Source organism: Sus scrofa, chromosome 13 (assembly GCF_000003025.6).
Source record: "Sus scrofa isolate TJ Tabasco breed Duroc chromosome 13, Sscrofa11.1, whole genome shotgun sequence".
Classification (NCBI taxonomy): domain Eukaryota; kingdom Metazoa; phylum Chordata; class Mammalia; order Artiodactyla; family Suidae; genus Sus; species Sus scrofa.
In genome coordinates, this window is record NC_010455.5 from 152,175,336 (window position 1) to 152,199,028 (window position 23,693).

Below are 23,693 nucleotides of genomic sequence, written 5' to 3' on the forward strand. Positions count from 1 at the left end.
CTCCAAAAAAAGAATTCTTGGGAGGTCAAAACTGAAAAATTAAGCATCTTAACTTTATTGCTAAGGAACTAAGAATCAGCAGATGTGATATGTCCAATATTTTATTGTGAAATTCTGATAGCCCTTATGACTAGAACTTGTAGTGCTAATTCCAAATCTAAGAACCACCTCCGAGACCTAAGTCCCTCATAGCAGTGGAGGAGCTGCTGTGTTTATTGCACAGCAGTTTTCATTCAAGCACGGAGCCTAATATCCCAGAGTAAGGAGGAAAGAAGGAAAGGCTTTATGGGAAAACAGTCATTTTTCATTTTGACTTTCTCTCCTCTTTTAGTACCTTTTTAAAAGGAGATATTATCATCAAATACAGAACCTGCTTCCACCAACCCGCACCCCTTGTCTGGCCTCCTCTTCCCACCTGTGCATACGTGGGCTCACTACCTGCTGAGTCATTGCAGCAGGGTGGTGAGTCAGCTTGTGGCTTTCCCTTATTCTGAGATAAAAATTAACCATAAGCAAGTATTTAATTTAATCCTGAATCACCAGTAGGCATTTTTATTTTCCTGTCTATATAATTTCCATGTCTATACATATATTAGTCTATCTTACACATATGATACAAGCGGCAATGAAGTTTTGCTTTTTAAAATCCTAAATTTTACCCATAGCAGGATTGTCATTTCACTTCTTATTCCTTCCTGATTGTTATGAAGAAAATGATCATGTACTGAAGTACCTGAAGTCCAACATGTCCAAAATGAAGAGAATGGACTATAACACATTCCAGCTACATGGCATGTATTTGTGTGTGTGTGTGTGTGTGTATGTGTGTGTGTGTGTGTGTGTGTGTGTTTAAGCCTGTATGTTTGAGTGTGGTGGTGGTGATACCTCCTTTCTCAGACTTCATGGTTACACAAAGAGGGACAAGGGTCAGCATGTCGCTCCTACCCCCCCTCCTCCCATCCCCTCAGAGGGGATCCCTTCACCAACCTTTTTGCTTAATGCTGAGTTTGGGATAAGGAACTGAAGTGCATACCTTGTGTCCTTCCTCTTTTCCTCTGTCTTCGAGATTCCCTAACAGCTGAGAGTTCTTCATTCTGCCCTCCACGTCCCCAGCTGGACAAGGGCTGACTCTGCTCCCCTTCCTCTTCCCACCCAGCTCAGCGGTAGAGGGGTGTAGCTGAAGCTCAGAGAGACAATCCAATTTTGACTTGGGTATTAGGAAGATTATGGTTGCCACATCCATCATAAGGGTGTATTTTTTATCTCTGTATTGCTGAGTTCTTCTACCTATTTCAATTACAGAAACTGGGAGAGGGAAAACAACATAATTTACTCACCTTCTCATACACCCAACAAAATAGGCTCATTTTTAGTCATTACAAATTTGGATGGCATTACTCAGTCAGTTGTTTTGGAGAAGCTTAGGGTAAAGCCTGTTGAGAGTGAACTGTATTTGGTGAGAAACCTATGAATTTGAAATTCTGATTTGAGGTACAGGGCTTATAATTTAGATATGACTGAATATCTTTTTTTTTTTCCTTGCTACCACAAACATGAGAAAAACCATACTGACCTGCCTTTTTATTTATTTATTTATTTATTTTGTCTTTTTGCTATTTCTTTGGGCCGCTCCCATGACATATGGAGGTTCCCAGGCTAGGGGTCGAATCGGAGCCACAGCAATGCGGGATCCGAGCGGCGTCAGGGCAACACCAGATCGTTAACCCACTGAGCAAGGGCAGGGATCGAACTTGCAACCTTATGGTTCCTAGTCAGATTCGTTAACCACTGCGCCACAACGGGAACTCCTGACCTGCTTTTTTAAAGAGAGCATTGTGAGGAATAACCTGAAATTAACAAGTATAGGTATTTCAATTAGCTTCTTAAAATTTTTCTTTGCCCCCTTTTTCCTTATTTGTGATATAGGGATGATAGCACTTCACAAAATTGTAGAGAGGATTAAATTAAATGAAAAAAATGTATATGAGGACCATTTTAGTACCTGGCCCATCAAAAGCATTCAAGAAATATTTAATAGATACCTATGGCAGAGTAGGTTCTGTGTCATAAAAAAAGTTTTTCTTATGAATCAGTGACCCAGCATTTTACTGTCCAAGATAGATCCATTTAAAAGGAGGGGAGGAGTTCCCGTCATGGCGCAGTGGTTAACGAATCTGACTAGGAACCATGAGGTTGCGGGTTTGATCCCTGCCCTTGCTCAGTGGGTTACCGATCCGGCGTTGCCGTGAGCTGTGGTGTAGATCACAGGTGCAGCTCGGATCCTGCGTTGCTGTGGCTCTGGAGTAGGCTGGCAGCTATAGCTCCGATTTGACCCCTAGCCTGGGAACCTCCATATGCCGCGGGAGCAGCCCAAGAAATGGCAAAAAAGCCAAAAAAAAAAAGGGGGGGGAATAAAAGTGACCTCAACTTTTCCTCTTCTATCTTTTCTCTAAATGTACCTTTTTATTTTTAATTCAACCAGTGCCATTTTGATCCTGTAAGATCTAGTTCTTGATGTTTCTAATCTATGGGATTGCATTTAAAAATTGTTGATATTGCTTTAGAAAGAATGCAGTCCAGAAGTCTGCCACCAGGTAGGTCTCTTGGTGGCCTCTCCATTGACTCCAGAAGGAACAGGGTGGGACAAGACTGGAAGGTGGCTTGGCTCATGCTGCCAGACCCGTCTAAACTAAGTTTGAGGCACAAAAGGAGAGGTATAAATGCTTCGAGGAAACCTCAACATTTTCCTTCTGTTTGTCTGGAAGGTAAAACAAACTTCATGAACCTTTTAAAAGTTTCTTTGATATTCCTGTGGAATAGCCAATTGTTCTGTTTGTGAGTGATCACGAGCCATGGGCTTTGGGGTGGAGGGTAGGACTCGGAGTTGGTTCTCAACTCTTCAACATCTCACCTACTTCACAACTGTTCTGTCACTGTTGGTTCTTCCCAGGAATGTGCTGAGGAAGAGGGAAGCCTACTGCATAAAGTCAGTCCACAAATTTTTTATCTCTTCCAGTTCTATCTCCCTTCTAGAACTGGTAGATCCCAGTAATCTCCTAACAGAGTCGTGGTTTAAGAAGAAAAAAAAAAAAAAAAGAAATTCTTTGTTATTTCTAAAGATCTGGGCTTGCTGGATTTGTTTTGTTTTGTTTTCTTTTTTTTGTCTTTTTGCCATTTCTTGGGCCGCTCCCGCAGCATATGGAGGTTCCCAGGCGAGGGATCTAATCGGAGCTATAGTCGTCGGCCTACACCAGAGCCACAGCAACTCGGGATACGAGCCGCGTCTGTGACCTACACCACAGCTCACGGCAATGCCGGATCCTTAACCCACTGAGCAAGGGCAGGGACCGAACCCGCAACCTCATGGTTCCTAGTTGGATTCTTTAACCACTGTGCCACAACGGGAACTCCTATAATGTAAGCCCACTTTTATATGCTTATTAAGCTTGAAGCATATAGAAATCACTTGATTTTTGTCTAATATTTGGTTATTAACAACTTAAATATTTACCTATTTAATTGAAAATAATTGCTTATCATACAAAAATAATTCAGAAGTTGGAGACTCCTCCTTTATTAATGTCTGATTCAGGTATTAGAAACATAAAGGTATTCTGAGACCAGAAAAATTCCAAGGTGATGGAAAACTATGTTTTTTTTTCTTATTTTATTATTTTAATTTTTTCCCACTGTACAGCATGGGGACCAAGTTCCTCTTACATGTATACATTTTTTTTCCACCCTTCGTTCTGCTACAGTATAAGTATCTAGACATAGCTCTCAATGCTACTCAGCAGGATCTCCTTGTAAATCCATTCCAAGTTGTATCCAATAACCCCAAGCTCCAGATCTCTCCCACTCCCTCCCTGAAAACTATGTTTTATTGGATCAAACATGCATACTTTTAAAAATCACATTTTAATATCACTGAAATTTGGATTTGCCTTACAGTACGTGACATCTTAGCATCACATCATAGATTAATTGGTGATGCTTTCCTTGCCTTAATGATACTTAATGTAATAAGTTTGCAATTAATGGCATCTTAGATTTATTGAAATACAGTAATTTTAAATTTATTATAAATACCTAAATTTAAGACTAGCCTTCTAGTTTTACAGAAATGCATTATACATGTTAATCCTTAAATGTAAATCCACATTTCATGAACCTGATATAACCTAACATGATCATTTTAAGTACACAAAGCCATATTGAGCATTTTTCACTCAGAGGAATTCCAACTTGAACCTAAGTTGGAATTTAACAAATCTGGGCATGTGGAGTGAACAAGAGCCTGCATATGAGATGTTAACATGTATGAGTTAACTCATGTGGGGAGCTCTGGACCCCATATAGTGACAGGGCACAGGCATATCAGTTGGGTTCTCTGGGAAGTGGCATGGAGATGGAATTTACTGGAGAAACATCCATGAAGGATAAAAGCAAGAAGAATTATATTGAGCAGGGAAAGCCTACAGATCTGACAAAGTCTTGACCAACCCACCGGGGAGCTCTAGAGCAAAGATTGTCTGAGATTGGGTCCCCTATTGAGCAGAAGTGTCCTAGTCAGGGCTGCCCAGATAGAGCGTGGTCACTGCTTCAGAGCTGAGGTGGATTGAGAACATGCTACAGCAGGAGACTCAGCAGACTGCACCCCTGGCAGGTAAAATGTAAGTTCTTTCTTGATGGTAAATCTGAGAACTGCCCAGGATAGCACAGTGTCTGTCTTAGGTAACAGTTCTGATCCAAGGACTCATATCTGAATCCTGTAGCAGAGGTATATCAACAACTATGTAGGGACTGAGATTTTATTTGCAAGCTGATGACTTAGCCTGGCACAGTGTCATAGACACTGACAGAAGACGTGAGACTCCTTGGTCATAGACAGAGGACTTTATTACTCATGGAGCAGTAGCTAGCGTGGTTGCATGTTTCCACAGGGTGATGCAAAGAAGACTAGTGATGTCTGTGCATGCAGTGAGGTGTGTTATAGGAGGGGAACCTCAAGCCTCAGGTGTCTGAGTTTGTTGTAATGGCAGAGCCTGCCTGACTTTTTACCTTTGCCCCAGAAGACAGTAAACAAATTTGCCCTTTGCTCCAGAGACAGACACTCTATCTTCCAAAGCTTTTGGCTATGCAATCATCCTTAAAAAGCTGATCCAGAACAAAAGTAGCCAGTATCTCTGCTCACAAGATGTGTAAAAATGGTCTCCAAACAGAAGCCTAGGGGAATATTTTCATAAGTGATGCTGGGAGGCAGGCTCTGCCATTGCAGAGTAGAACCAACTCTGCTTGCTTCTAAAGTGGTAAGTGTTGCCACATAGTAGGGAGGAGGACATTCTTCCGACTTCTTGCAATAAAAGGGACTTTAGCTCAGAGAGAATTGGAGGGGAGACCATGCGGGTAGAGGTACCTGGAGGGTTTGCAGATAGAGGAGCACCAAGAGACAGCATTATTGACGTGAATAGCAGTGCTTTCCCTGACATCCCCTCTCAGTGTTTGACTGCAGTGAGTTAGGCCACAGCCTGAAAACGATGAGCAGACCATGAGAATTTTGCAGATACTCTTTCGGGACCTCCAGAGATGGTTGGGCAGGGATACAGAGGCTGACTTTTCATGGGACTGATTTCTGCCACCTCTGCAGGTGAGAATAAGAGGCAGCGAAGTTGGAGATGTGATCATTACTATTATCCTACTAGTACATGATGCTGGGGAGGCCTGCTTAAAGAAATGCAGGTGACCCCAGCCATGCTTATTCAGTAGTTCTCACAAGTGCTTTGATATATGAATGACTATATTTAGTAACCCTTTTCAGCCTAATTAGAGTTGGCAGTGTGTCTATTTCTATTTTTGTCCCTTAACCTTCCTTTGTCTAGAATGCTGAGGGAAAGACTGAATAAGCAAATATTTTCATCTAGGTTAAAAAATTAAAGATTTAGAATAAATGAAGGAATTTCTCATTCACAAAGCTCAGTTCAATGTTTATCTCTTCCTTGAAGCTGGTTTATTCTAGATCACTGGTTTCTTCCTTCGTGAGCTCATATAACTAAATCTAGGAGTGGTAAAACTGTTTCACCGAATATACTTTATCAATTGGGAGTGAATAGCAGGAATACTTTGTTGAGAATTATGAGATCATGTTCCAACTCTTGGAAAAGGCAGCTGCGAGCAGTGTGGTCCATGAAATTGGCACAGGGGGTTGCAGATGCATGCTATATATTTAATGACGCTTGCCTGACTGACTAATTCTTTAAAAGCTTTTCCACAGGATACTTTTTTTTTTTTCACACAGAGCAATGAGATTTTATGAAACAACAGTTCTTTTTTTTCCAAACAAGTTTGGAAAACATTGTGAAGTATGAAACTCTTGGGAATTCACAATGAATATTACCATAACCAAGGCTATAAAAAAAAAATCATGCTTTAAGGAAACCTATGTTTCTTTAATGTAATCTAGAATCTTCAAAGAATTTTTTATACTCCAGAACCTATTTTCTCCTAATATCCTAACAAACAATGCATAACACCCTATGATAAGCTTTGTTTTCTTGTGTAGAAATGTAATTCTTGATTTTATCATGTATTTGTTTCTCTCTGTGGCTGAACCATAAACTTGTTGAAAACTTGTATGCATCATAGAATCTAAATCAATGCCATGTAGAATCTAAAAAAAATACAACAAACTAGTGAATATAACAAAAAAGCACATTCACAGTTATAATAGGGAGTTACCAGTGGGGAGGAGAATGGAAAAGCCATATAGGAGCAGGGGAGTGGGAGGTAGAAACTATTGGGTATAAGTAAGATAGGCTACAAGGATGTATTGTACACCATGGGGAATATAGCCAATATTTTGTAATAATTGTAGGTGGAGTATAACCTTTAAAATTGTATAAAAATTGAAAATAAATAAATGCCATGTACATAGTTGGAGTTCAGTGTGTATTTTTTGATGTCTTAACTAAGTTTACCATGATAATAATGATGGCTAGAGATACTTTACAGATTCACTAGTGTATTCCCAGTGTTTAGCATGTCGTTGGAACTGAATTAAAATTTATTGCAGACTAGAATTATGTGTTAAGACAGATGAGGATACTAAGATAAAACACAGTTCTTGAAATAAGGAGCCCAAAAGTTTTTAAGGCAATGACATTTTAAAATTTATTTTCTTTTAATAAAATTTTAAATTATTTTTTTCCGGTCTTATTGAGATATAATTGACATATAACACTGTATAAGTTTAAGACACACAGTGTGATGATTTGATACTGCAAAATGTTTACCACAATAAGGTTAACACATCCTTTATCTGACTTAATTACCATCTTGTGTGATGGTGATGATGGTAGTGAGAACATTAAAGTTCTACTCTCATGGCAGCTTTCAAGTATCCAGTATGGTATGGTTAGTTATAGTCACCATGCGGTACCTTAGATCCCTGGAACTTACTCATCTTAAAACTGAAAGTTTATACCCATTGTCCAACATCTTCCCATTTCCCCCACCTCTCTGCCCCGGCAACTACCATTCTACTCTCTGTTTCTATGAGGTTGATGTTTTCAGATTTCATGTATAACTAATATCATATGATATTTGTCTTTCTCTGAATGACTTTTTTTTTTTTTTTTTCTTTTTAGGGCTGCATCTGTGGCATATGAAGTTCCTGTGCTAGGGGTCTAATCAGAGCTGCAGCTGCCTGCACCACAGCCACAGCAAAGCTGGATCTGAGCTACATCTGCAACCTATGCTGTAGCCCATGGCAACGCTGGATTGTTAATGCACTGAGCAAGGCCGGGGATCGAACCTGCGTCTTCATGGATACTAGTTGGTTTCTTAACCCACTGAGCCACAAAGGGAACTTCTTCGTATGACTTATTTCACTTAGCATAATGTTGAAAACTTTTAAATAAAGACAGTGGGCTCATATTACAGCAGAAAAGAATGAAATAAAAATGTGAGGAGCCTGACAGTAAGTACTGGCTTCCCTAGAACTGGTATCTGAGAGGGGGTCCCATCTGGACCAAATGTACAGTTTGCTTGGATACTTATGGAGCATTATAGCAAGTGGTGAGGTGTGTTTTCCTGGTTAGACAGCCTAAGTTTAAGACTAACCTCTGCCACTTGCTAGCTGTATGACCTCAAGTTAATCTAGAAAATGGAATAAAAAGAGTGCCAACCTTGTATGGTTATTGAGAATATTAAATAAGACATTTAAAGAATTTTTACAGTGCCTATTCCATGTAGGGGACAGAAATCAATACATGTTAATCTATTATTCTTGCTAGGGTAGATTAGAAAAAACACAGAAAGTCTTTGAACTTTTGAATAGCAATATAGTATAAATCTCTTTTCCTTGAAGTTTTGGATGTCTTTTTTTCCCTCAGTTTTTACATACTTGATATATGCTATGTCTTGCATGGCAGTATAATCAGATTTGTACAATCAAAATCCTATTGTAATGTATGATTTTACTTGATGGCAAAACTGTAGGTCCTACACTTTTTTTGTATCACTTGCTGAACCAGCATAGTACTTCCTAGTAGTTATATACTCAGTAAACGATTATTAAATGTTACATTAAAATGTATAAAAATACATTCAACATTAAAAATAAACAACTTCCAAATGTGATTATGAATTAAAATGCAACTGGTTCTTTTAAGTATGACAAGCTATGTTAACTGGCTAGATACATGAATTGCTGCTTTGTGTATTTTCCTATATGCATACTTTCTTAAAGGTTCTATTATTTTAGATATTAACTATTTCAGAATAAATTTCTTGGAGCCTACTTTTAGCATTGCCTCTGTTTTCCAACTCCCAAGCATTTAAATGAATTTTTAATAGCCATTTCTCTTTTTTCTATTTAAAATTCATTATTTATTTCCTTCAGTATGGAGTTCCGTCATAGCTCAGTGGTTAACGAATCCAACTAGGAACCATGAGGTTGCAGGTTCGATCCCTGGCCTTGCTCAGTGGGTTAAGGATCTGGTGTTTCCGTGAGCTGTGGTGTAGGTTGAAGATGCGGCTCAGATCCCTCATTCCGTGGCTCTGGTGTAGGCAGCAGCTGCAGCTCCAATTTGACCCCTAGCCTGGGAACCTCCATATGCTGCAGGAGCAGCCCCAAAAATGGCAAAAAGACAAAAAAAAAAAAAAAAGAATGTTATTACCTTCAATAGTACCAATAATTCTCTACACCACAGCTCACACAACTCCGGATTCTTAACCCACTGAGCGAGGTCAGGGATCGAACCTGCAACCTCATGGTTTCTAGTTGGATTCGTTAACCACTGTGCCACAATGGGAACTCCCCAATAATTCTTTTAAGTTTAACACTGTTAAGTTTAGACTTACATATTTTAAAACAATTCTTCAGTTATTACTAAAGCTATCATAGATGATTTATAACAAGGATTCTTCAGTATCCCATGTGTTTCTCATTATTTCTGTTGGCTATATAGGCTTTACTTGGTTTAGACAAAGCATGGATTGAGCATCAGCTTATGATTTTTTCATGCCCCTTCATAAGCCATGAGATCTGTTTTGGAGCTGGCTGGAGGACTATCCCTCACAACTCCGTTCTTCCTGAATAAGAAAAACATGGTGAGGAAGAAATAACTTGGTAAAAGGCCTTAATCTTTACTATGTTTTAGGAACGTGTTATATATGAAAATATCACAGCAATCTTATGAGACAAGTACTAACATTATTTTACTTAGAAACTGGGAGTCTAGGGAATTTAGGAAACGCACCCAAAGTTAAATTGCTAGTAACTAGTTGAACTGGGATTTAAGCCTAAAGGTCAGTATGATCTGAGTCACAACACTATCTTATGCCATCTTTCACCCGTAAGTTTTGACACAGTACAGACAGTCTCCAACTTACATGTTATGGTTAGACTTAAAATTTCTCAACTTTATGATAGTGCAAAAGTGATACACATTCAGTTAGAAACTGTATTTTGAATTTTGACCTTTTCCAGGGCTGGTGATAGGCGGCCCAATCCTCTCTAACGATGCTGGCTAGCAGCCGCCTCTGTAGCTCCCAGTGAGCCAGGCCATCATGAGAGCAACAATAGTCACACTTAACAACCCTTCTGTTGTTGACTTTCAGTACAGTATTTGATAAATTACATGAGATATTCAGTACTTTATTATAAAATAGTCTTGTGTTAGATTTTGCCCTACTGTAAACTCATGCAAGTGTTCTGAGCACATTTAAGGTAGACTAGGCTAAGCTGTGATGTTCAGTAGGTTAGGTGTACTAATGCATTTGTGACTAACAATGTTTTTCAACTGTAATATTTTCAATTTATGGTGGGTGTATAAGAAAGTAACCCCATTGTAAGTTGAGGAAGCCCTATAGTACTATTTTTATAGTTAAGATATGAATGATTTAGCAGAAGTAGGCCATTTTGGACTGTTTATACTACCACTCAGTACCTCCCACTTTTCTTCATATACACTCCAACTCTCTCAATATGTTTAATCTTAAGAAGAAACAAAAATGTTTCACTGTTACTTTTAAAAAGCTATAATTTTTTCTACAGATTGAGTCTAGTTTTCCTATTTTCACAGTCATTCAACACCTACTGAGAACTCGCATGCATGTTGAGTCAACGAGTAAGGTGCATATAGATAGTTCTAAAGCTTATGAATAAGAAAATTGGGATGCCTACCATTGCATAAATCTTTCTTTTAAAGCCAGAATTTAAGGTTTAAATAAATGGTTGTCTTGATTATGTACTGATCCCCTATGTGAGACTAAGCTTTTATATCTTTGACTCATCTAAGTCTTCTTAGTCATCTATAAAGCAACTAGAATATAATGAAGAAGAGGAATAGTTATTTTAGTCATCCTATAAAGTATTTAAAAACCTATTTGTCATTATCAAAAGTATGCGCATTTAGTCAATGGTTTTTTTCCATAAGAGTTCTAAGCCTAAACTTGACTTTCATCTGATATGTTTTCTGAGAATTTTATCATCTTCAAAAAGGCTCATAAAATGATAACTTGGAAAAAAGAAGGCAGAGACTTTTGCTCTGGACTTTCTACCATATGATAAGATTCTGCATAAATCTTGTATCAGTAACATTTTCTTACATCATGGAGCTTTCAAGAAGAAAGGAAAATCTCCAAGAGCCCCAAACATACCAACACATGAAGAAGAAAACACACAAAAAATAATCCATGACATAAAATTGGAGGAATGAGTAAGCATCTGTGGCGATGCATGGTTGTACTGGTTGTAATGTCAATGCCAGAGCTAAGATAAGGAGAGTAAGCCTTAGGTATGTAACAAAATTGAGTGGCTGATACCAAGGTTCCCAGATTAAGCTGCAGACCTGGAATAGGCTACAATGTTTTCAAGTCAGTAGTGCTCAGAAGAAACACATTTAATTCTGCTCTGGATGATAGTATATTCAATTTAGGCTCCTGTGTTTCCCAGAATACTGGAGAGAAGGGCCTATTAAGAAAGGTGAGAAGTGATAGAATCCTCCTGCTTTGAGTTGGGATCCTTTTCATTGGGTGTTACTTTTTCTCTTTCTTGCCTTTTTTTTTCCTTCTTCTTTCTTACAGTAAAACAGCTACACTCTAGAAATAGTACTGAACCAGAAATGAAGCAGCCCTTTGAAGGGACTAAAACCTAGCTTGAAATAATTTCAACTTCTAAAATTGTATTAAGGTGACCCCATATTGTAAAAGCCTTAAGCACTTGCCAATGACAATATAAAATCTCTCTCTGGGGAGGTAATATAAGCCTAAATTTAATTCTTAAAAAAATCGTATACAATATCTGGCACTCAAATAATAAAAGGACACATAAGTATGTAAGAGAATATGATCAAGATTTAAGAGAAACAGTAAATAGTGGAATAGACCCACAACAGAGCTAGAAAATAGAGGTACCGCATACAGATTTAAAGTAACTATGCTGACTATGTTCAAGATCATTTATTTAAGAGGATGAAATAGAAACTCTAGAACTAACAAATTTTTTAAATCCCTGAAATTGAAAATTCAGTAATGAATATGATATCAGATTAAATCCAGCAGAAGAGAGAATTAATGAATCAGAAGATAGTCCAATGAATCAGAAGATAGTACAAAGAAGATTTTTTTTAAAGATAGAGAATAGGTAAAATACTAGGGAATGCTGAGGGGATCACCTGCAAAAGGTTTAACATATGGATAATTAAAGATCCTGGAGAAGAGGAGAGAGAAAGTAGAGCAGAAATGCATTTAAGTCATAAGGACTTTTAATTTTCCAAAAATGATTAAATAATCAAGTCACAGATTCAAGGTGCTTTATGAAATCCAAGCAGGGTAAATTAAAAAAAAAAATCACACATAGGCATATCATAGTAAAACTGATGATCTACAAAGACAGAGAAATACTTAAAAGATGCCAGAAAAAATGTCTCTGTAATTCCAAAGGAATCAAAATAGGATTAACTGTCCAAACTCATGGTATGTAGCTAAAGCCATGTTGAGAGAAATCTTTAGTTTTAAATACATATATTAGAAAATAAGAAAGATTAAAGTTAATGAGATGAATAGAGGCATGGAAGATAGAGGACAGCAAAGTAAGTGCTGAGAGAAAATGACTGCAAATTTAGAATCCAATTTTCAGTGAAAATTTTCCTTATGAATGAAAGTGAAATAAAAGCATTTTTCACACAACCAAAAGGTAAAAGCATTCATCATTAGCGTATTAATACTAAAAGAAATACTAAAGCATGTCCTTCAGTAGGAAAGGGGAAGTGAATCCAGACAGATGATTGGAAATGCAAGAAAAAATGAAGAGCACCAAAAAGAATAAATATGTAGGTAAACCTAAATAAATGTTTACGGTTAAGGTGTTCCTTCATGGCTCAGTGGTTAATGAACCCAACTAGGACCCATGAGGATGCGAGTTTGATCCCTGGCCTTGCTCGGGTGGGGGATCCAGCATTGTAGTGAGCTGTGGTATAGGTTGCAAACATGGCTTGGATCCTGCATTGCTATGGCTGTGGCTGTGGCGACAGCTGTAACTCCAGTTCAACCCCTACCTAGCCTGGGAACTTCCATATGCCTTAGGTGTGGCCCTAAAAAGCAAAAAAAGAAAGAAAGGTTTACCCCTAAAATAACAACATTATTATTATTGTTATTTTGGAATTTAAAATATGATATAGAATTAAAACCTGTGACAACAGTGTCATACAAATCTGGAGTGGTAAATTTGAGGCCATGTGTTCTAAGTTTCCTGCATTATAGTGGAAGAAGTAAAATACTAAGTTATGTTATACACATTTAAATCAAGAATCTATGTTTTAATCTCTCAAGATAACCTCCCAATAAAAGGGAACAATAAGGATATATAACTAAAATAGTCAATTATTCAAAGAAGATAAGAGAAAGTAACACCAAATAGTGATATTTTTAGCTTGATTCTCTGTCATCAGAGAAAATTTACTAAAATTTAATATGTTCTATGCTAGAAAGCATGCCTTAACACATTTAAAGGGATTCAAATAAAATAGAGCATGCTCACTGACCATAGTGGAATTAAGATACAAGTGAATAAGATAGGTAGAAACCCCCTAATTTTTGGAAGACAAACAGTTTGCTTCCAAGTAATCTGTGAATCAAAGAAGAAATTGCAGTAGAAATTAGGAAACATTTTAAATGTTACGCTCATATATAACCATGTTGAAGGATAACTTTTTAGTTTTAAATACATATATTAGAAAAGAAGAAAGATTACATGAATTAAGCATTTATCTCAAGAAGTTTGGAGAAAATAGCAAATGAATTCTGAAGAGATAGTGGGAGGATAGAAATCTTAGAAGTCAGTGGTAGGTTTTTAAAAAATGGCATAGAGCAATATAACCAAGAATTGGTACTTTGGGAAGAAAAGTAAATTGACAGACCCATCAGACTAATCTGGAATAAGAGAGGAGAGCGTGTGCAAGAGGCAGAAATACTAACACTGGAAATGGTGACATTTCTGCAGATCCTGTTATACAACCTCATGCCATTATGTTTGAAAATTTACAGGAAATGAACAAAATCCTAGAAAAATGTAACATTAAAACAATAAGAAAAAACAGAAAATTTGAATATTCTTTTATTATTATTATTATTTGCTTTTAGGGCCACAGGTGCAGCATACAAAGGTTCCCAGGCTAGGGGTCAAATCAGAGCTGTGGCTGCCTGCTTATCCCACAGCCACAGCAACATGGGATCTGAGCCAAGTCTGTAACCTACAGCACAGCTCATGGCAATGCCAGATCCTTGACCCACTGATTGAGGCCAGGGATAGAACCCGTATCCTCATGGATACTAGTTGGATTCGTTTCCACTGTGCCACAATGGGAACTTCTGAAAATTTGAATATTCTTGAGTAAAGATATTTGCCAATGAATTTTTTTTAATATTTAAGAAAAAGTGCTAATTTTGTAAATCTTTCTGGAGAATTAGGGAGAAATACTTTCCAACTTACTTTATGAAGCCAGAAAATTTCGTAATAAAAATTTTAAAAGGATTTAAAAAATGAAAATTATAGGCCAGATTGACTTATAGTTGTGGAAGTCTTAAGAGTTCAGTTAGAAAGCTGAATCAAGCATATATAAAGAAGTATTAAAAAAGTATAAAATATTGACCTAGTTTGAGATAGAATATTTCAAAACAAAGAAACAAAATGAACTATACAAGCATCATATTCAATGGTAAAGTGATTCTCTTTGACATAAAAACAATGTTAAGGATACTAATGGTCATCACTTTAAGTCAATATTTTGCTATAGGTCCTGGTCAGTGCAATAAATTAGGAAAAGAAAAAGCATTATAGTTGGAAAGGAAAGAAAACATCATTATTCCTACTCAATATAATTTTGTACATAGAAAATCCAAAAGAATCACTGATAAATTATTAGACTTAATAAATGATTTTAGCAGGTTTGGTACATGCAAGGTCAGTATGAAATCACTTATATTTTTATGTATCACCAGTGAGTTAGAAAATGAAATAAAATAACAATCAGAGTACCATTAAAAAAAGCACAATAAATGCCTAGGAATAAATCTGACAAAAGTTGTGCAAAACCACTATTAAAAAAAACAGAGGGAGTTCCCATTGTGGTGCAGCAGAAAGGAATCTGACTAGTATCCATGAGGATGCAGGTTTGGTCCCTGGCTTCACTCAGTGGATCAAGGTTCTGGCATTGCTGTGAACTACAGTGTAGGTCACAGATGGGTTTGGATCCTTGTTGCTGTGGCTGTGGCATACCTGGCAACTGTAGCTCCAATTTGACCCCTAGCCTGGGAACTTCAATATGCGTGGGTGTGGACCTAAAAATCAAAAAATTAAAAAAAAAATACAGTAAAGAAAAAGAAAAAATTAAAAACCCTAAATAAGTGGGGAATATATCATATTCATGGCTTGAGTCAATATTTTAAAGAGGTCAGTTCTTCCCAATATGAACAAACTGAATTCAGTCCAATCCCAATTAAAATTCTGACTTCTTTTTAATGTAGAAATCAAGTAGATTCTTAAACTTCTATAGCAATACAAAGAACCAAGAGTCAAGAAGAACAAGGTGAAAGAACTTGCTCTATCTATATTAGGAAGTTATAGTAATTGCAATAATATGATGCTGATACAAGGGTGGATAAATAGACCAGTGTAACAGAATAGTGCCCAGAAACAAATGCACACATTATTTGTCTGCTTTATTTGTGATAAAGAAGGAACAATAGAACAATGAGAATAGAAAAATCTTTTCAATGAATAGTCTGAGTCAACCAGCTATCCTCATGGACAAAAGTGGTACTTGATCTCTAGTTGATATCATATGCAAATATGAATTCTACGTGGATGTTAGATTTCTTGGAAATATACGTAGAAATAATTTTCTTGACCTTGAGAATAGTGAAAGATTTCTTAAGCAGTACACTCAAAACATTAATCATAAAAGATTGATACAGTAAAGTACTTTAAACTTGAGAACTTTTATTCATCAAAGAAGTGGGAAGGTAGGCCACAGAGTGGAAGAATATATTCATAACACTTATAATGAACAAAAAGCTTGTATTCAGAATAAAGAATTCTTAGAAATAGACAAGATATAGATAAGAATGAGATGTGTTAAAAAACAGAATCTAAATAAGAAAGAGAGAATAGCAAAAAATAGAGCATAAAATAAGGAAAAATGGGAGTTCCTGTTGTGGCTAAGCAATAATGGACCCGACTAGTATCCTTGAGGCTGCAGGTTCTATCCCTGGCCTTGCTTAGTGGGTTAAGGATCTGGTGTTGCTGTTGCTGTGGTGTAGGCTGGTAGCTGTAGCTCTGATTCAACCCCTAGCTTGGGAACTTCCATATGCCATGGGTGCAGCCCTAAAAAGACCAAGAAAAAAAAAAAAAAAGAAAAAGAATCAAACATGAAATAGAAATGATCATGTTTTTGAAATATTAATAAAGTCAACAAATTTTGGCTAGACTGTAAAATGATACAAATATAATATTATTACTAAAATTGACATAACTGGATTTTATACAGAATAAAAAGGGAATACAGTGAACAATTTTGTGCCAATATATTGAAAACTTAGAAAAATTTAATTTCCTAGAAAAATGACTTACTAAAACTAATCAAGAAAAAAAAGAAAGCCTCATAATCTTAGGATCATTATCTTCACAAAAAGAGAAAACAAGAGGGACAAATTGTTTTTGTTTTGTTTTGTTTTTGCTTTTTAGAGCTGCACCTGCAGCATATGGAAGTTCCCAGGTTACGGGTCAAATCGGAGCTGCAGCTGCCAGCCTATGCCACAGCCACAGCAACACAGGATCTGAAATGCATCTGCAGCCTACACCACAGTTCACAGCAACTCTGGATCCTTAACCCTCCGAGTAAGGCCAAGGATCAAACCCATGTCCTCATGGATACTAGTCACGCTCATTACTGCTGAGTCACAGTAGGAACTCCGACAAATGGTTTTAAAGGAAACTTCTGCCAAACATTTGAGAGCGGATGACTGCAATCTTATTAAATGTTTTAATGAAAATAGAAAAGAAGAAATATTCCAAACTTGTGTTCTAAACTAGTTTGACCTCATAAGAAATTTATAAACAGACATTGTGATAGATTTTTTTAAAAAGTATATGCACATTCTTTGACAGTCCTTTCATCAGGAATGAGGTTTATTTCTCTCTGTGATATTCACTGCCTGGGATTGTTTTACCAATAGAGAATGGTAGGTGGCAGAAATGGTGCTTTGCCAGTTGTAGACCTAAATTTTAAGAGGACTGGCAGGTACTGTCTTCGTCTCTTGGAACCCTAAGCTACTATGTAAAAAGTGTGACTGCCTTGTTATGCAGACCATATGGAGATGCCCTGAAACTGTACAGAGGGGCTCAGCTGAGCTTAGCATTCCAGCCTTCCTGCTAAGGCACCATCATTTGATTGAATTTGTTTTGAACTTGACTGACCAGTCCAGTCACTAGCCGATTTACCAATGAGTGATCTCATTTATTGTCACTTGGAACTGAAAAATTTCCCAGTGAAACCCTGCCCAAATCTTCAACTTGTGAAATAAGGAGACCTAATTTAAGTGTTGTTTTAAAATTCCCTGTTTGGGAGAACTTTGTAATGCCACAATAAGTAGCTGGAAAAGATTATATGAGGGAGCACATTTTCTGTCCAATATCAGACATAAACTTACATACAAAAGTCCTAAACAACTACAAATCAAATCCATTGAAGTATAAAAAAATTATGGCAAAATTGGGTTTATTCCATTATGCAAAATAGTTTATTAGAAATATTAATGTAATTCACTACATTAATAGATTAAAAAAAGAAAAAATATTTCATTAAAGCATTGACATGTCAACACATTCACTGTAACAACTCAGAAAATAGGATTAGATTGGTATTTTACAGATTTTGATAAAAGTATCTCTCAAAAATGAACAGCAGACTTTTTTTTTTTTTTTTTTTTTTTTAATGGCTGCACCCATGGCATACAGTAGTTCCTGGGCCAGGGATTGACTCTGATCCACAGCTGTGACCTACACGACAGATGCGGCAATGAGGGATCCTTTAACCTACTGGACTGGGCTGGAGATCAAACCCATGCCTTTGCAGCAACCAGCTGCAGTCAGTCTTAACACACTGTGCCACAGTGGGAGCTCCCAGCAAACATTTTTAATGGTAAAATATATTAGCATTTTATTTAAAATCAGGAGGTTGCTGGAGTTCCCTTCAGGGCTCAGCGGTTAACCTGGCTAGTATCCATGAGGACGCGAGTTCAATCCCTGGCCTTGCTCAGTGGGTTAGGGATCTGGTGTTGCCGTGAGCTGTGGTGTAGGTCACAGACATGGCTTAGATCCTGTGTTGCTGTGGCTGTGGCATAAGCTGGTGGCTAGAGCTCCAGTTGGACCCCTAGCCTGGAAACCACCATATACCTCGGGTGTGGCCCTAAAAGACAAAAAACAAAAAAACCAAAAAATCAGGAGGTTGTCTACTATCAACGTTTCCATTTACTATTGTATTGGAGCTCCTAGATAACATGGTAATACATGGAAAAGAATTAAAATTGTTAAAAATACTATTTATAACAGCAGCAAAAACAAGTACAGAGTAACAAGTTGAACAAAAGATAGGCAAACCTATAGATAAACAATTTAAAACTTTTTAAAGATAGTAAAGAAGCCCCGTATAGATGAAAAGACAATATTTTGTGGATAGGAAAATTCAGTATAATAAAGATTTGTGTTTTCCCCCAAATTAATCGCTGGAATTAATGAAATTCCAATAAAATTTCAAGTTTTTTTTAGTGAAACTTGACAAGCTAATAGTAAAATTTACATGGAAAAACAAAAACCAAAGATAGACAAGACATTCTTGAAGAAGAAAAAAATAGAAGAAAAATAATGTGGGAGGTTATCATGATATATTATAAAGTTAAGTGATTTAATATTTGATATTTAAAATATTTAGTATTTGATAAGGGATAGCATACTGATCAATGGAACTGAATGGAGAGCCCCCAAATAATATATACAAATATAGTCCTTAATATGTATATATAATATCTGCAATAATCAAAAAGTGCCAAATGTGAAAGAGATATTTCAGTTGTAGCTCTAAACAGTTTATCAGTTTCTTTTTTTTATTTTTTAATTTTTACTTTATTTTTTTGTAATCAAAAAGTGCCAAATGTGAAAAAGATATTTCAGTTGTAGCTCTAAACTAAATAAACTGTTTATCAGTTTCTTTTTTTTATTTTTTAATTTTAATTTAATTTTTTTTTTTTGTCTTTTGCCATTTCTTGGGCTGCTCCCGCAGCATATGGAGGTTCCCAGGCTAGGGGTCTAATCTGAGCTGTAGCTGCCAGCCTACGCCAGAGCCACAGCAACGCGGGATCCGAGCCACGTCTGCGACCTACACCACAGCTAATGGCAATGCCAGATCCTTAACCACTGAGCAAGGCCAGGGATTGAACCCGCAATCTCATGGTTCCTAGTTGGATTCGTTAACCACTGAGCCACGACGGGAACTCCCAGTTTCTTTTTTCTTTTCTTTCTTTCTTTCTTTTTTTTAAAATCACTCAGAAGGGATAGTATATCCCAGGAAATTTGATGGTCAAGGGCAGGAAATTCATGACAATTAGAATTATTGTATCTGCACCTAAGCAGAACACACTACTAGGTCATGACACCGGTGAACATTCTGTTCTCTCTATTGCCTGACTAGTGCTAGTCATTAAAAAAAGAATCCGGAGTTCCCGTGGTGGCGCGGTTAACGAATCTGACTAGGAACCATGAGGTTGCGGGTTCGATCCCTGCCCCTGCTCAGTGGGTTAACGATCTGGCGTTGCCATGAGCTGTGGTGTAGGTTGCAGATGCGGCTCGGATCCCGCGTTGCTGTGGCTCTGGCGTAGGCCAGCGGCTACAGCTCCGATTCGACCCCTAGCCTGGGAACCTCCATATGCTGCGGGAGTGGCCTAAAGAAATGGCAAAAAGACAAAAAAAAAAAAAAAAAAAAAAAGAATCCATTGCAGATATCGAGATGTTCCCTGCTTAATTAAGTTTCTCTAGGTTAGCTTAAAGAACAGTTCATTGGTCTCTTTGCTGTACTGTCTTTGTGAGGAATATAAATTACTCATGTATTTTTTAACTTGAATCACAGTAATGCAATTTATTTGTATGTTTGTTCTATTAGGCTGAGTTTCTTAAATATAGACCGCCCTTTTTATAGACTACAATTTTAGCCAATCAGTATGGTAGGTATTCAAGATAGAGAAATAAATATGTATGGAGAATGTGGTTGGATTCATGAAAAGAACTGAGAGAAAAAGTAAAACAAAGAGGAAAGAATAGAGAAGTTGGAACATATTTTGAATTATATAGCACTGTGCTTATCACTTTAACATATATGGAGTTACGGAATTACAGAGCCAGAATGGACTTTGAGACTGTATATGAAATCCTCTTATTTTGCAAAAATAGCTGAGGCTCAAGGAAGTGTTGCGGCTCATTCAAGGTCATCTGGCTATTTGGTCATTGAAAACACCAAAGTCCAGACATCCTGACTCCTAGGCCATTGTTACTTCCCCTGTATCATATTTTTGTTTAGTCCTGGCCTTTCTATGATAAAGCGACAGAATTTAGTATCTCAAAACTCATGCATATTATCTAACCATGACACACGTCCAGTATGTCCTAATGCTTCCAAAATAACAATTTTAAGTTTGCTTAAGAGGCCCTTTTGTATCTTCCTATGAGAAATCAAGTACATGTGCCTTTAGATTATCTGATTTAATACTAAATTATGTACCATGGTTTAATTTGCATATTATTTGTAAAACCCATATATCAAGTTATTCTAATTTATGTTTTAAAAATATGTGTGAATCCTGGGCTGGACAAGTAGCATTATTATTAAAATTTCAAGTGCATGTAAATTTGAAGAATTAAGCATTTTTAATGCTTAGATTATGTGATTGTCTATAATTACACCAGGTCAAAACTTCTCAAAATTTGGTTTCATCCTGGGGTATTTCCAACCAATTGAAACTCTGTTATTTAATATTTGTTTTTACAGTTTTGCATAAAGTTTAATAATCCACCTAATTTGATTGAATTTTCTAAAATCTGAAGTATTTCTGAATAAGCTTTGCCTTCATTTCTTGTTAGGATTCTTTCTCACAAAAAAAAGTTGGTCTCATTTATATTGCAAGAACTACACACAAATAAAATATTTTCCCTGGCTTATGATGTCTCGGTCTGAACCTGTACCACTCATTAAGTCAACTATTTGCTAAGAAAAATTTTACTGAATAGCTTGTGTAATTCCAAAGTTTTAGATGTTAGGCCATTAGACACTTCCAAATAACCAGTGATCATTTGTCAGAGATCTGAACTCAACATAATTTTCCCTGGTCTCTGGAGGTGGAAGGTGAAGAAGGCGAGCCATTAAAAAGTGAGACAGAAAATACTAAAAACATCATTTAATTTCTATCTTTGGGGTCACTACAGATATTTTGAAAAACATGTCCCCAGATTGTTGAAGAATGTTTCTTCATTCTTCAAATGAAATTTTCTCCTATCTTTCCTGGCCTCTCCAAAAGCAGGTATTTGATTAGCCACTTTGGAAGTCTGAAATTTTGTTTTTCCTAAAACTGAATTTCTAAAAACCTGACCATATCAATAATAGATTGCTACAAGAGGTACATTTATTAAAATCCTCAGAAATGGTGTTGTTTGAATGTCATTTATATGGTTTAACTCCATTCTAGTTCCCCTGTTCCTGTGTGTGTGTGTGTGTGTGTGTGTGTGTGTATACACCTTACTCTGTGTCTTTCTCATTATAAATGGAGAAAATAACTTTCCAGTAGCTGAGAGCTGAGGGAGCTGTTTTGAAGCAGGAGTGAGTGTTGTGTCATTCTGCCCTGGCACCCTGCTCCTTTGGGGCAAGTTCTTCTGTGGCTTTGCTGGGGGCAGCAAATCACATCATCTCAGGTCCAGTTCCTGGGTCACAGGAGTAGACAACCAGTCTGACTGAGTCAATATTTGTTGTTGCAGGGACCTGGTCAGGGGGCAGCAAGGGGTCTAGTCCAAGTTAGCCAGGGCCTTCTAGGATGTTCTAAACAGAAGTTGGGAGATGAAAGGTGTCCCTCTTCTGTGTTCAGAAGCTGTGAAAATGTGTTCATGTCACCTGCCATGTGAAACAACTGAGAAAAAAGCAGCAGCATGCAGTGATGAATAAAATAGAGCAGACAGAGGGAAAAAGCAGAGACAGGACTTACAATGCTTGAGTCCCTGGTTGTGGCCTGTTCCCATAGGGGCCCTCGTTCCTGTTGTTTTCCTTTGATTCTGGGGCATAATCCAGGATCTTCAAGTAATACTCTTTTCATGCAAACATATTTGAGTTGTGTTTTCCTGATAATACAATTAGCTATCTAACTAATCTTTAAAAAAAAAACTGACAAAAAGAAGAAATGAAGACTGCCAAAAGGAGGCATTTTTAAAGAGACAATGCATTCGTATCTCACCTGGATGGTGGATGAATAGCAACATTTCTGGGGAGTTTCATCCTGGCTAGATTAATTTATGGCAATGTCAGCAGACTTTCAAATCAGAGAAGGTATCCTTATATGGCCTCTCCCTAAAGTCTTCACCTCTTGTGAAGGGCTCTTGGAAGTCCGGTCAGGTACTGAGGGATGAAAAGTTTGAGTGCAGTCTCTGCTGCAGTACTTCTGGTCTAGACCACTGCCCCAAGGCTACTTAGGAGTGACTCATTACCCTCTTGGCCAAATTAAGGTTGTACCAAAATGTGCTACCACAGAAATCCACAGCGCTAATGTATTCCCCAAAGCTTCTATTCTTGCTAAACACATTTATAAACAAAATTTTAAATAAAAAATTTCACAGGGTTTCTGAACAGAAATTTAAAGCAATTTCATGATAGTATTGGCTCCTGTAGCCCCACAATATTTCAGTGATGAGACAGCTAATATCCTGTTTATTAGAAAGAGGGATAAAAAGGGCATGGGAATAGCTACTTGCCCCTAGTCATGAGAGTGGTATAAATGTAAGAGGAAGAATAGTATGTTGAGAAATTACGTGGCATTGAGAGGCATAGCTTTGTTTTGAATTCACATGCATGTTCTGAAGTTTTTCCTGGGATAAAAGTAAAATGCTTTAAGAAATCCTTCTGAAAACTGTTACATTTCTGAAATGTGCTGTAATGATGTCAGCTCCTGGCAATGGGGCTGACATATGCAGCTCAAAGTGTGCATGTCCACAAACACATATACACACAGGTGTTATTTTAAAGGCAATTAATACAGCAGTTACTCACGATCTGATCCAACTTCTTGTATCACATCACCGACTGTACTGGGTAGTAGTGTTTGGAAGAAAATGCTGCATTTTGATTGATGATACAAATTTGAAGTTTCATACAATTAAAGTGAAGGCCTGGAACAAAGGCAGCACATTGTTGTTTGACAACCTTGACAGCAATGGCCAGGTGTGGAGATATTCTGCACCTTTTAGGTGAAGTCTGGCTGTGTGTTGTTTGTTCAGATTATAGCATGAGTAGTTGAAGAACATTGTCAAAGTATTTTTGTTCTTAATCAGTATTATAATAGGCCAGTGAGTAACTGAATTTCTATGTATTAGTATATTTTTTTTCGTG